Source organism: Ambystoma mexicanum, chromosome 14, assembly GCF_040938575.1.
Source record: "Ambystoma mexicanum isolate Mex_15411 chromosome 14, UKY_AmexF1_1, whole genome shotgun sequence".
NCBI lineage: Eukaryota > Metazoa > Chordata > Amphibia > Caudata > Ambystomatidae > Ambystoma > Ambystoma mexicanum.
This window is the reverse complement of record NC_090940.1, coordinates 467,201,894-467,217,979: the sequence shown is the minus strand read 5'-3', so window position 1 is coordinate 467,217,979 and position 16,086 is coordinate 467,201,894.

Here is a 16,086-nt window from a genome sequence, read left to right as displayed (position 1 = left end):
AGATCCTTCCTATAATATGAGATGTGATATCCAAATCCTTCCCCTTCCAAACCTGAGACCCTCCCTTTAGCATGAGATGTGATATCCAACTCCTTCCCATTCCAATCCTGAGACACTTCTGATAGCATGAGATGTAATGTCTCAATGCTTCTACCAAACCTGAGATCCTTCCGATAGCATGAGATGTGATATCTCAATGCTTCTAATAACAAACCTGAGATCCTTCCTATAACATGAGATGTGATATCCAAATCCTTCCCCTTCCAAACTTGAGACCCTCCCTTTAGCGTGAGATGTGATATCCAACTCCTTCCCATTCCAATCCTGAGACCCTTCTGATAGCATGAGATGTGATGTCTCAATGCCTCTAATACCAAACCTGAGATCCTACCTCTAACATGAAATGTGATATCCAACTCCTTCCCCTTCCAAACCTGAGAGCCGTCCTATAGCATGAGATGTGATATCCAACTCCTTCCCATTCCAATCCTGAGACTCTTCCTATAGCATGAGATGTGATATCTCAATGCTTCTACCAAACCTGAGACCCTTCCTATAGCATAAGATGTGATATCCGACTCCTTCCCAGTCCAATCCTCAGACACCTTCTATAGCATGAGATGTGATATCTCAATGCTTCTAATACCAAACCTGAGACCCTTCCTATGGCATGAGATTTGATATCAAACTCCTTCCCAATCCAATCCTGAGATCCTTCCTATAACATGAGATGTGATATCCAAATCCTTCCCCTTCCAAACCAGAGACCCTCCCTTTAGCGTGAGATGTGATATCCAACTCCTTCCCATTCCAATCCTTAGACCCTTCTGATAGCATGAGATGTGATGTCTCAATGCCTCTAATACCAAACCTGTGATCCTACATCTAACATGAAATGTGATATCCAACTCCTTCCCCTTCCAAACCTGAGAGCCTTCCTATAACATGAGATGTGATATCGAAGTCCTTCCCATTCCAATCCTGAGACCCTTCCTATAACATGAGATGTGATATCCAACTCCTTCCCATTCCAACCTGAGACCCTTCCTATAGCATGAGATGGGATATCCAACTACTTCCAAATCCAATCCTGATACCCTTCCGATAGCATGAGATGTGATATCCCAATGCTTCTACCAAACCTGAGACCCATACTATGGCATGAGATGTGATATCAAACTCCTTCCCCTTCCAAACCTGAGACCCTCCCTTTGGCATGAGATGTGATATCCAACTCCTTCCCATTCCAATCCTGAGAGCCTTCTGATAGCATGAGATGTGATATCTCAATGCCTCTAATACCAAACCTGAGATCCTACCTCTAACATGAAATGTGATATCCTACTCCTTCCCTTTCCAAACGTGAGACCCTCCCTATAGCATGAGATGTGATATCCAACTACTTCCCATTCCAATCCTGAGGCCCTTCCTATAGCATGAGATGTGATATCTCAATGCTTATACCAAACCTGAGACCCTTCCTATAGCATGAGATGTGATATCCAACTCCTTCCCATTCCAATCCTGAGACCCTTCCTATAACATGAGATGTGATGTCTCAATGCTTCTAATATCAGACCTGAGATCCTTCCTATGGCATGAGATGTGATATCCAACTCCTTCCCATTCCAATCCTGAGAGCCTTCCTATAGCATGAGATGTGATATCCAACTCCTTCCCATTCCAATCCTGAGAGCCTTCCTATAGCATGAGATGTGATATCTCAAAGCTTCTAATACCAAACCTGAGATCCTTCCTATAACATGAGATGTGATATCCAAATCCTTCCCCTTCCAAACCTGAGACCCTCCCTTTAGCATGAGATGTGATATCTCAATGCTTCTAATACCAAACCTTATTTCCTTCCTATAACATGAGATGTGATATCCAAATCCTTCCCCTTCCAAACCTGAGACCCTCCCTTTAGCATGAGATGTGATATCCAACTCCTTCCCATTCCAATCCTGAGACCCTTCTGATAGCATGAGATGTGATATCTCAATGTCTCTAATACCAAACCTGAGATCCTACCGCTAACATGAAAGGTGATATCCTACTCCTTCCCTTTCCAAACGTGAGACCCTCCCTATAGCATGAGATGTGATATCCAACTCCTTCCCATTCCAATCCTGAGACCCTTCCTATAGCATGAGATGTGATATCTCAATGCTTATACCAAACCTGAGAACCTTCCTATAGCATGAGATGTGATATCCAACTCCTTCCCATTCCAATCCTGAGACCCTTCCTATAACATGAGATGTGATATCCAACTCCTTCCCATTCCAATCCTGAGACCCTTCTGATAGCATGAGATGTGATATATCAATGCTTCTAATACCAAACCTGAGATCCTTCCGATAGCATGAGATGTGATATCTCAATTCTTCTATTACCAAACCTGAGATCCTTCCTATAACACGAGATGTGATATCCAAATCCTTCACCTTCCAAACCTGAGACCCTCCCTTTGGCTTTGGCATGAGATGTGATATCCAACTCCTTCCCATTCCAATCCTGAGACCCTTCTGATAGCATGAGATGTGATATCTCAATGCCTCTAACAAACCTGAGATCCTACCTCTAACATGAAATGTGATATCCAACTCCTTCCCCTTCCAACCTGAGAGGCTTCCTATAGCATGAGATGTGATATCCAACTCCTTCCCATTCCAACCTGAGACCCTTCCTATAGCATGAGATGGGATATCCAACTACTTCCAAATCCAATCCTGATACCCTTTCGATAGCATGAGATGTGATATCTCAATGCCTCTAATTCCAAACCTGAGATCCTTCCGATAGCATGAGATGCGATATCTCAATGCTTCTAATACCAAACCTAATTTCCTTCCTATAACATGAGATGTGATATCACAATCCTTCCCCTTCCAAACCTGAGACCCTCCCTTTAGCATGAGATGTGATATCCAACTCCTTCCCATTCCAATCCTGAGACCCTTCCTATAACATGAGATGTGATGTCTCAATGCTTCTAATACCAGACCTGAGATCCTTCCTATGGCATTAGATGTGATATCCAACTCCTTCCCATTCCAATCCTGAGAGCCTTCCTATAGCATGAGATGTGATATCCAATTCCTTCCCATTCCAATCCTGAGAGCCTTCCTATAGCATGAGATGTTATATCTCAAAGCTTCTAATACCAAACCTGAGATCCTTCCTATAACATGAGATGTGATATCCAAATCCTTCCCCTTCCAAACCTGAGACCCTCCCTTTAGCATGAGATGTGATATCTCAATGCTTCTAATACCAAACCTGATTTCCTTCCTATAACATGAGATGTGATATCAAAATCCTCCCCCTTCCAAACCTGAGACCCTCCCTTTAGCATGAGATGTGATATCCAACTCCTTCCCATTCCAATCCTGAGACCCTTCTGATAGCATGAGATGTGATATCTCAATGCCTCTAATACCAAACCTGAGATCCTACCTCTAACATGAAATGTGATATCCTACTCCTTCCCTTTCCAAACGTGAGACCCTCCCTATAGCATGAGATGTGATATCCAAATACTTCCCATTCCAATCCTGAGACCCTTCCTATATCATGAGATGTGATATCTCAATGCTTATACCAAACCTGAGACCCTTCCTATAGCATGAGATGTGATATCCAACTCCTTCCCATTCCAATCCTGAGACCCTTCCTATAACATGAGATGTGATGTCTCAATGCTTCTAATACCAAACCTGAGATCCTTCCTATGGCATGAGATGTGATATCCAACTCCTTCCCATTCCAACCTGAGACCCTTCCTTTAGCATGAGATGGGATATCCAACTCCTTCCCATTCCAATCCTGAGACTCTTCTGATAGCATGAGATGTGATATCTCAATGCTTCTAATACCAAACCTGAGATCCTTCTGATAGCATGAGATGTGATATCTCAATGCTTCTAATACCAAACCTGAGATCCTTCCTATAACATGAGATGTGATATCCAAATACTTCCCCTTCCAAACCTGAGACCCTCCCTTTGGCATGAGATGTGATATCCAACTCCTTCCCATTCCAATCCTGAGAGCCTTCTGATAGCATGAGATGTGATATCTCAATGCCTCTAATACCAAACCTGAGATCCTACCTCTAACATGAAATGTGATATCCTACTCCTTCCCTTTCCAAACGTGAGACCCTCCCTATAGCATGAGATGTGATATCCAACTCCTTCCCATTCCAATCCTGAGACCCTTCCTATAACATGAGATGTGATGTCTCAATGCTTCTAATACCAAACCTGAGATCCTTCCTATGGCATGTGATGTCATATAGAACTCCTTCCCATTCCAATCCTGAGACCCTTCCTATAGCATGAGATGTGATATCCAACTCCTTCCCATTCCAATCCTGAGATCCTTCTTAGAGCATGAGATGTGATATCTCAATGCTTCTAATACCAAACCTGAGATCCTTCCGATAGCATGAGATGTGATATCTCAATTCTTCTAATACCAAACCTGAGATCCTTCCTATAACACGAGATGTGATATCCAAATCCTTCCCCTTCCAAACCTGAGACCCTCCCTTTGGCATGAGATGTGATATCCAACTCCTTCCCATTCCAATCCTGAGACCCTTCCTATAACATGAGATGTGATGTCTCAATGCTTCTAATACCAAACCTGAGATCCTTCCTATGGCATGTGATGTCATATAAAACTCCTTCCCATTCCAATCCTGAGACCCTTCCCATAGCATGAGATGTGATATCCAACTCCTTCCCATTCCAATCCTGAGATCCATCTGAGAGCATGAGATGTGATATCTCAATGCTTCTAATACCAAACCTGAGATCCTTCCGATAGCATGAGATGTGATATCTCAATTCTTCTAATACCAAACCTGAGATCCTTCCTATAACACGAGATGTGATATCCAAATCCTTCCCCTTCCAAACCTGAGACCCTCCCTTTGGCATGAGATGTGATATCCAACTCCATCCCATTCCAACCCTGGGACCCTTCTGATAGCATGAGATGTGATATTTCAATGCCTCTAACAAACCTGAGATCCTACCTCTAACATGAAATGTGATATCCAACTCCTTCCCATTCCAATCCTGAGACCCTTCCTATAGCATGAGACGTAATATCTCAATGCTTCTAATACCAAACCTGAGACCCTTCCTATAGCATGATATGGGATATTCAACTCCTTCCCAATCCAATCCTGAGACCCTTCTGATAGCATGAGATGTGATATCTCAATGCTTCTACCAAACCTGAGACCCTTCCCATGGCATGAGATGTGATATCAAACTCCTTCCCATTCCAATCCTGAAACCCTTCCTACACCATGAGATGTGATATCTTAATGCTTCTAATACCAAACCTGAGACCCGTCCTATAACATGAGATGTGATATCCAAATCCTTCCCCTTCCAAACCTGAGACCCTTCCTTTAGCATGAGATGTGATGTCCAGCTCCTTCTCATTCCAATCCTGAGACCCTTCCGATAGCATGAGATGTGATATCTAAGTCCTTCCCATTCCAATCCTGAGACCCTTCGGATAGCAGAGATGTGATATCTCAATCCTTATACCAAACCTGAGACTCTTCCTATGGCATGAGATGTGATATCCAACTCCTTCCCATTCCAATCCTGAGACCCCTCCTATAGCATGAGATGGGATATCTCAATGCTTCTACCAAACCTGACACCCTTCCTTTAGCATGAGATGTGATATCCAACTCCTTCCCATTCCAATCCTGAGACCCTTACTATAGCATGAGATGTGATATCTCAAGGCTTATAATACCAAACCTGAGATCCTTCCTATAATATGAGATGTGATATCCAAATCCTTCCCCTTCCAAACCTGAGACCCTCCCTTTAGCATGAGATGTGATATCCAACTCCTTCCCATTCCAATCCTGAGACACTTCTGATAGCATGAGATGTAATGTCTCAATGCTTCTACCAAACCTGAGATCCTTCCGATAGCATGAGATGTGATATCTCAATGCTTCTAATAACAAACCTGAGATCCTTCCTATAACATGAGATGTGATATCCAAATCCTTCCCCTTCCAAACTTGAGACCCTCCCTTTAGCGTGAGATGTGATATCCAACTCCTTCCCATTCCAATCCTGAGACCCTTCTGATAGCATGAGATGTGATGTCTCAATGCCTCTAATACCAAACCTGAGATCCTACCTCTAACATGAAATGTGATATCCAACTCCTTCCCCTTCCAAACCTGAGAGCCGTCCTATAGCATGAGATGTGATATCCAACTCCTTCCCATTCCAATCCTGAGACTCTTCCTATAGCATGAGATGTGATATCTCAATGCTTCTACCAAACCTGAGACACTTCCTATAGCATAAGATGTGATATCCGACTCCTTCCCAGTCCAATCCTCAGACACCTTCTATAGCATGAGATGTGATATCTCAATGCTTCTAATACCAAACCTGAGACCCTTCCTATGGCATGAGATTTGATATCAAACTCCTTCCCAATCCAATCCTGAGATCCTTCCTATAACATGAGATGTGATATCCAAATCCTTCCCCTTCCAAACCAGAGACCCTCCCTTTAGCGTGAGATGTGATATCCAACTCCTTCCCATTCCAATCCTTAGACCCTTCTGATAGCATGAGATGTGATGTCTCAATGCCTCTAATACCAAACCTGTGATCCTACATCTAACATGAAATGTGATATCCAACTCCTTCCCCTTCCAAACCTGAGAGCCTTCCTATAACATGAGATGTGATATCGAAGTCCTTCCCATTCCAATCCTGAGACCCTTCCTATAACATGAGATGTGATATCCAACTCCTTCCCATTCCAACCTGAGACCCTTCCTATAGCATGAAGTGGGATATCCAACTACTTCCAAATCCAATCCTGATACCCTTCCGATAGCATGAGATGTGATATCCCAATGCTTCTACCAAACCTGAGACCCATACTATGGCATGAGATGTGATATCAAACTCCTTCCCCTTCCAAACCTGAGACCCTCCCTTTGGCATGAGATGTGATATCCAACTCCTTCCCATTCCAATCCTGAGAGCCTTCTGATAGCATGAGATGTGATATCTCAATGTCTCTAATACCAAACCTGAGATCCTACCGCTAACATGAAAGGTGATATCCTACTCCTTCCCTTTCCAAACGTGAGACCCTCCCTATAGCATGAGATGTGATATCCAACTCCTTCCCATTCCAATCCTGAGACCCTTCCTATAGCATGAGATGTGATATCTCAATGCTTATACCAAACCTGAGAACCTTCCTATAGCATGAGATGTGATATCCAACTCCTTCCCATTCCAATCCTGAGACCCTTCCTATAACATGAGATGTGATATCCAACTCCTTCCCATTCCAATCCTGAGACCCTTCTGATAGCATGAGATGTGATATATCAATGCTTCTAATACCAAACCTGAGATCCTTCCGATAGCATGAGATGTGATATCTCAATTCTTCTATTACCAAACCTGAGATCCTTCCTATAACACGAGATGTGATATCCAAATCCTTCACCTTCCAAACCTGAGACCCTCCCTTTGGCTTTGGCATGAGATGTGATATCCAACTCCTTCCCATTCCAATCCTGAGACCCTTCTGATAGCATGAGATGTGATATCTCAATGCCTCTAACAAACCTGAGATCCTACCTCTAACATGAAATGTGATATCCAACTCCTTCCCCTTCCAACCTGAGAGGCTTCCTATAGCATGAGATGTGATATCCAACTCCTTCCCATTCCAACCTGAGACCCTTCCTATAGCATGAGATGGGATATCCAACTACTTCCAAATCCAATCCTGATACCCTTTCGATAGCATGAGATGTGATATCTCAATCCCTCTAATTCCAAACCTGAGATCCTTCCGATAGCATGAGATGCGATATCTCAATGCTTCTAATACCAAACCTAATTTCCTTCCTATAACATGAGATGTGATATCACAATCCTTCCCCTTCCAAACCTGAGACCCTCCCTTTAGCATGAGATGTGATATCCAACTCCTTCCCATTCCAATCCTGAGACCCTTCCTATAACATGAGATGTGATGTCTCAATGCTTCTAATACCAGACCTGAGATCCTTCCTATGGCATTAGATGTGATATCCAACTCCTTCCCATTCCAATCCTGAGAGCCTTCCTATAGCATGAGATGTGATATCCAATTCCTTCCCATTCCAATCCTGAGAGCCTTCCTATAGCATGAGATGTTATATCTCAAAGCTTCTAATACCAAACCTGAGATCCTTCCTATAACATGAGATGTGATATCCAAATCCTTCCCCTTCCAAACCTGAGACCCTCCCTTTAGCATGAGATGTGATATCTCAATGCTTCTAATACCAAACCTGATTTCCTTCCTATAACATGAGATGTGATATCAAAATCCTCCCCCTTCCAAACCTGAGACCCTCCCTTTAGCATGAGATGTGATATCCAACTCCTTCCCATTCCAATCCTGAGACCCTTCTGATAGCATGAGATGTGATATCTCAATGCCTCTAATACCAAACCTGAGATCCTACCTCTAACATGAAATGTGATATCCTACTCCTTCCCTTTCCAAACGTGAGACCCTCCCTATAGCATGAGATGTGATATCCAAATACTTCCCATTCCAATCCTGAGACCCTTCCTATATCATGAGATGTGATATCTCAATGCTTATACCAAACCTGAGACCCTTCCTATAGCATGAGATGTGATATCCAACTCCTTCCCATTCCAATCCTGAGACCCTTCCTATAACATGAGATGTGATGTCTCAATGCTTCTAATACCAAACCTGAGATCCTTCCTATGGCATGAGATGTGATATCCAACTCCTTCCCATTCCAACCTGAGACCCTTCCTTTAGCATGAGATGGGATATCCAACTCCTTCCCATTCCAATCCTGAGACTCTTCTGATAGCATGAGATGTGATATCTCAATGCTTCTAATACCAAACCTGAGATCCTTCCGATAACATGAGATGTGATATCTCAATTCTTCTAATACCAAACCTGAGATCCTTCCTATAACACGAGATGTGATATCCAAATACTTCCCCTTCCAAACCTGAGACCCTCCCTTTGGCATGAGATGTGATATCCAACTCCTTCCCATTCCAATCCTGAGAGCCTTCTGATAGCATGAGATGTGATATCTCAATGCCTCTAATACCAAACCTGAGATCCTACCTCTAACATGAAATGTGATATCCAACTCCTTCCCCTTCCAAACCTGAGAGCCTTCCTATAACATGAGATGTGATATCGAAGTCCTTCCCATTCCAATCCTGAGACCCTTCCTATAACATGAGAGGTGGTATCCAACTCCTTCCCATTCCAACCTGAGACCCTTCCTATAGCATGAGATGGGATATCCAACTACTTCCAAATCCAATCCTGATACCCTTCCGATAGCATGAGATGTGATATCCCAATGCTTCTACCAAACCTGAGACCCATACTATGGCATGAGATGTGATATCAAACTCCTTCCCATTCCAATCCCGAGCCCCTTCCTATAGCTTAAGATGTGATATCCAACTCCTTCCCATTCCAATTCTGAGACCCTTCCTTTCCCAGGAGACTTGCTATCTCAATGCTTCTAATACCAAACCTGACACCCGTCCTATAACATGAGTTGTGATATCCAAATCCTTCCCCTTCCAAACCTTAGACCCTTCCTTTATCATGAGATGTGATATCCAACTCCTTCCCATTCCAATCCTGAGACCCTTCCCATATCATGAGATTTGTTATCTCAATGCTTCTAATATCAAACTTGAGACATTCCCTATAGCATGAGATGTGATATCCAAGTCCTTCCCATTCCAATCATGAGACCCTTCCTATAGCATGAGATGTGATATCTCAATGCTTCTAATACCAAAACTGAGACCCTTCCTATAACATGATATGGGATATCCAACTCCTTCCCATTCCAATCCTAAAACCCTTCCGATAGCAGAGATGTGATATCTCAATGCTTATACCAAACCTGAGAACCTTCCTATGGCATGAGATGTCATATACAACTCCTTCCCATTCCAATCCTGAGACCCTTCCTATAGCATGAGATATGATATCTCAATGCTTATGCCAAACCTGAGACACTTCCTATAGCATGAGATGTGATATCCCATTCCTTCCCATTCCAAAATGAGACCCTTCCTATAGCATGAGATGTGATGTCTGAATGCTTCTAATACCAAATCTGAGATCCTTCCTATAACACGAGATGTGATATCAAAATCCTTCCCCTTCCAAACCTGAGACCCTCCCTTTGGCATGAGATGTGATATCCAACTCCTTCCCATTCCAATCCTGAGACCCTTCCTACAGCATGAGATGTGATATCTCAATGATTCTAATAACAAACCCGAGACCCGTCCTATAACATGAGATGTGATATCCAACTCCTTCCCATTCCAATCCTGAGACCCTTCCTATAGCATGAGATGTGATATCTCAATGCTTATACCAAACCTGAGACCCTTCCTATAGCATGAGATGTGATATCCAAATCCTTCCCATTCCAATCCTGAGACCCTTCCTATAGCATGAGATGTGATATCTCAATGCCTCTAATACCAAAAATGAGATCCATCCTCTAACATGAAATGTGATATCCAACTCCTTCCCTTTCCAAACCTGAGAGCCTACCTATAGCATGATATGTGATATCCAAGTCCTTCCCATTCCAATCCTTAGACCCTTCCTACAGCATGAGATGTGATATCTCAATGATTCTAATACCAAACCTGAGACGTGTCCTATAACATGAGATGGGATATCCAACTCCTTCCATTTCAATCCTGAGACACTTCCGATAGCAGAGATGTGATATCTCAATGCTGATACCAACCCTGAGACCCTTCCTATAACATGAGATGTGGTATCCAACTCCTTCCCCTTCCAAACCTGAGACCCTCCCTTTGGCATGAGATGTGATATCCAACTCCTTCCCATTCCAATCCTGAGACCCTTCTGATAGCATGAGATGTGATATCTCAATGCCTCTAATACCAAACCTGAGATCCTACCTCTAACATGAAATGTGATATCCAACTCCTTCCCCTTCCAAACCTGAGAGCCTTCCTATAACATGAGATGTGATATCGAAGTCCTTCCCATTCCAATCCTGAGACCCTTCCTATAGCATGAGATGTGATATCCAACTCCTTCCCATTCCAACCTGAGACCCTTCCTATAGCATGAGATGGGATATCCAACTACTTCCAAATCCAATCCTGATACCCTTCCGATAGCATGAGATGTGATATCGCAATGCTTCTACCAAACCTGAGACCCATACTATGGCATGAGATGTGATATCAAACTCCTTCCCATTCCAATCCCGAGACCCTTCCTATAGCTTGAGATGTGATATCCAACTCCTTCCCATTCCAATTCTGAGACCCTTCCTATACCAGGAGACTTGCTATCTCAATGCTTCTAATACCAAACCTGACACCCGTCCTATAACATGAGTTGTGATATCCAAATCTATCCCCTTCCAAACCTTAGACCCTTCCTTTATCATGAGATGTGATATCCAACTCCTTCCCATTCCAATCCTGAGACCCTTCCCATATCATGAGATTTGTTATCTCAATGCTTCTAATATCAAACTTGAGACCCTCCCTATAGCATGAGATGTGATATCCAAGTCCTTCCCATTCCAATCCTGAGACCCTTCCTATAGCATGATGTGATTTCTCAATGCTTATACCAAACCTGAGACCCTTCCTATAGCATGAGATGTGATATCCCATTCCTTCCCATTCCAAAATGAGACCCTTCCTATAGCATGAGATGTGATGTCTCAATGCTTCTAATACCAAATCTGAGATCCTTCCTATAACACGAGATGTATTATCAAAATCCTTCCCCTTCCAAACCTGAGACCCTCCCTTTGGCATGAGATCTGATATCCAACTCCTTCCCATTCCAATCCTGAGACCCTTCCTACAGCATGAGATGTGATATATCAATGATTCTAATAACAAACCCGAGACCCGTCCTATAACATGAGATGTGATATCCAACTCCTTCCCATTCCAATCCTGAGACCCTTCCTAGCATGAGATGTGATATCTCAATGCTTATACCAAACCTGAGACCCTTCCTATAGCATGAGATGTGATATCCAAATCCTTCCCATTCCAATCCTGAGACCCTTCCTATAGCATGAGATGTGATATCTCAATGACTCTAATACCAAACATGAGATCCATTTTCTAACATGAAATGTGATATCCAACTCCTTCCCTTTCCAAACCTGAGAGCCTACCTATAGCATGGGATGTGATATCCAAGTCCTTCCCATTCCAATCCTTAGACCCTTCCTACAGCATGAGATGTGATATCTCAATGATTCTAATACCAAACCTGAGACCCGTCCTATAACATGAGATGGGATATCCAACTCCTTCCATTTCAATCCTGAGACACTTCCGATAGCAGAGATGTGATATCTCAATGCTTATACCAACCCTGAGACCCTTCCTCTAACATGAGATGTGGTATCCAACTCCTTCCCATTCCAAACATGAGACCCTTCCTATAGCAAGAATGTGATATCCATCTCCTTCCCATTCCAATCCTGAGACCATTCCTATAGCATGAGATGTGATATCTCAATGCTTCTAATAGCAAACCTGTGATCCTTCCTATGACATGAAATGTGATATCCAATTCCTTCCCATGCCAAACCGGAGACCCTTCCTACAGCATGTGATGTGATATATCAATGCTTCTAATACCAAACCTGAGACCCGTCCTATAGCATGAGATGTGATATCCAACTCCTTCCCATCCCAATCCTGAGACACTTTTGATAGCAGAGATGTGATATCTCAATTCTTATACCAAACCTGAGACCCTTCCTATAACATGAAATGGGATATCCAACTCCTTCCCATTCCAAACCTGAGACCCTTCCGATAGCAGAGATGTGATATCTCAATGCTTCTAATACCAAACCTGAGACCCGTCCTATAGCATGAGATGTGATATCCAACTCCTTCCCATCCCATTCCTGAGACACTTTTGATAGCAGAGATGTGATATCTCAATTCTTATACCAAACCTGAGACCCTTCCTATAACATGAAATGGGATATCCAACTCCTTCCCATTCCAAACCTGAGATCCTTCCGATAGCATGAGATGTGATATCTCAATGCTTCTAATACCAAACCTGAGATCCTTCCTATAACATGAGATGTGATATCCAAATCCTTCCCGTTCCAAAACTGAGACCCTTCCGATAGCATGAGATGTGATATCTCAATGCCTCTAATACCAAACCTGAGATCCTTCCGATAGCATGAGATGTGATATCTCAATGCTTCTAATACCAAACCTGAAATCCTTCCTATAACATGAGATGTGATATCCAAATCCTTCCCCTTCCAAACCTGAGACCTTCCCTTTAGCATGAGATGTGATATCCAACTCGTTCCCATTCCACTCCTGAGACCCTTCGGATAGCATGAGATGTGATATCTCAATGCCTCTAATACCAAACCTGAGATCCTACCTCTAACATGAAATGTGATATCCAACTCCTTCCCTTTCCAAACCTGTGAGCCTTCCTATAGCATGAGATGTGATATCCAAGTCCTTCTCATTCCAATCCGGAGACCCTTCCTATAACATGAGATGTGATATCCAACTCCTTCTGATTCCAACCTGAGACCCTTCCTATAGCATGAGATTGGATATCCAACTCCTTCCAAATCCAATCCTGATACCCTTCCGATTGCATGAGATGTGATATCCCAATGCTTCTACCAAACCTGAGACCCATACTATGACATCAGATGTGATATCAAACTCCTTCCCATTCCAATCTTGAGACCCTTCCTATAGCTTGAGATGTGATATCCAACTCCTTGCCATTCCAATTCTGAGACCCTTCCTATACCATGAGACTTGATATCTCAATGCTTCTACCAAACCTGAGACCCATACTATTGCATGAGATGTGATATCAAACTCCTTCCAATTCCAATCCTGAGAACCTTCCTATAACATGAGATGAGATATCCAAATCCTTCCCCTTCCAAACCTTAGACCCTTTCTTTATCATGAGATGTGATATCCAACTCCTTCCGATTCCAATCCTGAAACCCTTCCTACACCATGAGATGTGATATCTGAATGCTTCTAATACCAAACCTGAGACCCATCCTATAACATGAGATGTGATATCCAAATCCTTCCCCTTCCAAACCTGAGACCCTTCCTTTAGCATGAGATGTGATATCCAGCTCCTTCTCATTCCAATCCTGAGACCCTTCCGATAGCATGAGATGTGATATCTCAATGCTTCTAATAACAAAACTGAGACCCTCCCTATAGCATGAGATGTGATATCTAAGTCCTTCCCATTCCAATCCTGAGACCCTTCGGATAGCAGAGATGTGATATCTCAATGCTTATACCAAACCTGAGACCCTTCCTATGGCATGAGATGTGATATCCAACTCCTTCCCATTCCAATCCTGAGACCCCTCCTATAGCATGAGATGGGATATCTCAATGCTTCTACCAAACCTGACACCCTTCCTTTAGCATGAGATGTGATATCCAACTCCTTCCCATTCCAATCCTGAGACCCTTACTATAGCATGAAATGTGATATCTCAATGCTTCTAATACCAAACCTGAGATCCTTCCTATAACATGAGATGTGATATCCAAATCCTTCCCCTTCCAAACCTGAGACCCTCCCTTTAGCATGAGATGTGATATCCAACTCCTTCCCATTCCAATCCTGAGACCCTTCTGATAGCATGAGATGTGATATCTCAATGCCTCTAATACCAAACCTGAGATCCTTCCGATAGCATGAGATGTGATATCTCAATGCTTCTAATACCAAACCTGAAATCCTTCCTATAACATGAGATGTGATATCCAAATCCTTCCCCTTCCAAACCTGAGACCTTCCCTTTAGCATGAGATGTGATATCCAACTCGTTCCCATTCCAATCCTGAGACCCTTCTGATAGCATGAGATGTGATATCTCAATGCCTCTAATACCAAACCTGAGATCCTACCTCTAACATGAAATGTGATATCCAACTCCTTCCCTTTCCAAACCTGAGAGCCTTCCTATAGCATGAGATGTGATATCCAAGTCCTTCTCATTCCAATCCGGAGACCCTTCCTATAACATGAGATGTGATATCCAACTCCTTCTGATTCCAACCTGAGACCCTTCCTATAGCATGAGATTGGATATCCAACTCCTTCCAAATCCAATCCTGATACCCTTCCGATTGCATGAGATGTGATATCCCAATGCTTCTACCAAACCTGAGACCCATACTATGACATCAGATGTGATATCAAACTCCTTCCCTTTCCAATCTTGAGACCCTTCCTATAGCTTGAGATGTGATATCCAACTCCTTCCCATTCCAATTCTGAGACCCTTCCTATACCATGAGACTTGATATCTCAATGCTTCTACCAAACCTGAGACCCATACTATTGCATGAGATGTGATATCAAACTCCTTCCAATTCCAATCCTGAGAACCTTCCTATAACATGAGATGAGATATCCAAATCCTTCCCCTTCCAAACCTTAGACCCTTTCTTTATCATGAGATGTGATATCCAACTCCTTCCCATTCCAATCCTTAGACCCTTCTGATAGCATGAGATGTGATATCTCAATGCCTCTAATACCAAACCTGAGATCCTACCTCTAACATTGTTAGGAAAGATTTCGTTATTGTAGGGAACTTTCCTTCCATGTGGCAACCCCTAAACTTTTTGCTATTGTTTTCAACCTGTTTTCTTGACTTTGCCAGAGAAGTGCAGCCTTCTGCCGTACTCCTCTGGGCTTTCGCTCCTTTCTTACGGGGAAACTGACATGCCCTTAAGACAGTCAGTACCGGGGAACGCTGTTTCCCGTAGTTTCTTTTATCGTGTCGCCATTTTAGTGCAACACGACACAAGAGGGCACTGTAAGCTAAGTTACAGCTCTCTTGGGTCTCTAGCCTTCTACAGACCCTAGACACTCTTGTAGGATGGTTTTTGGATCGGTGCAAGTCATTCA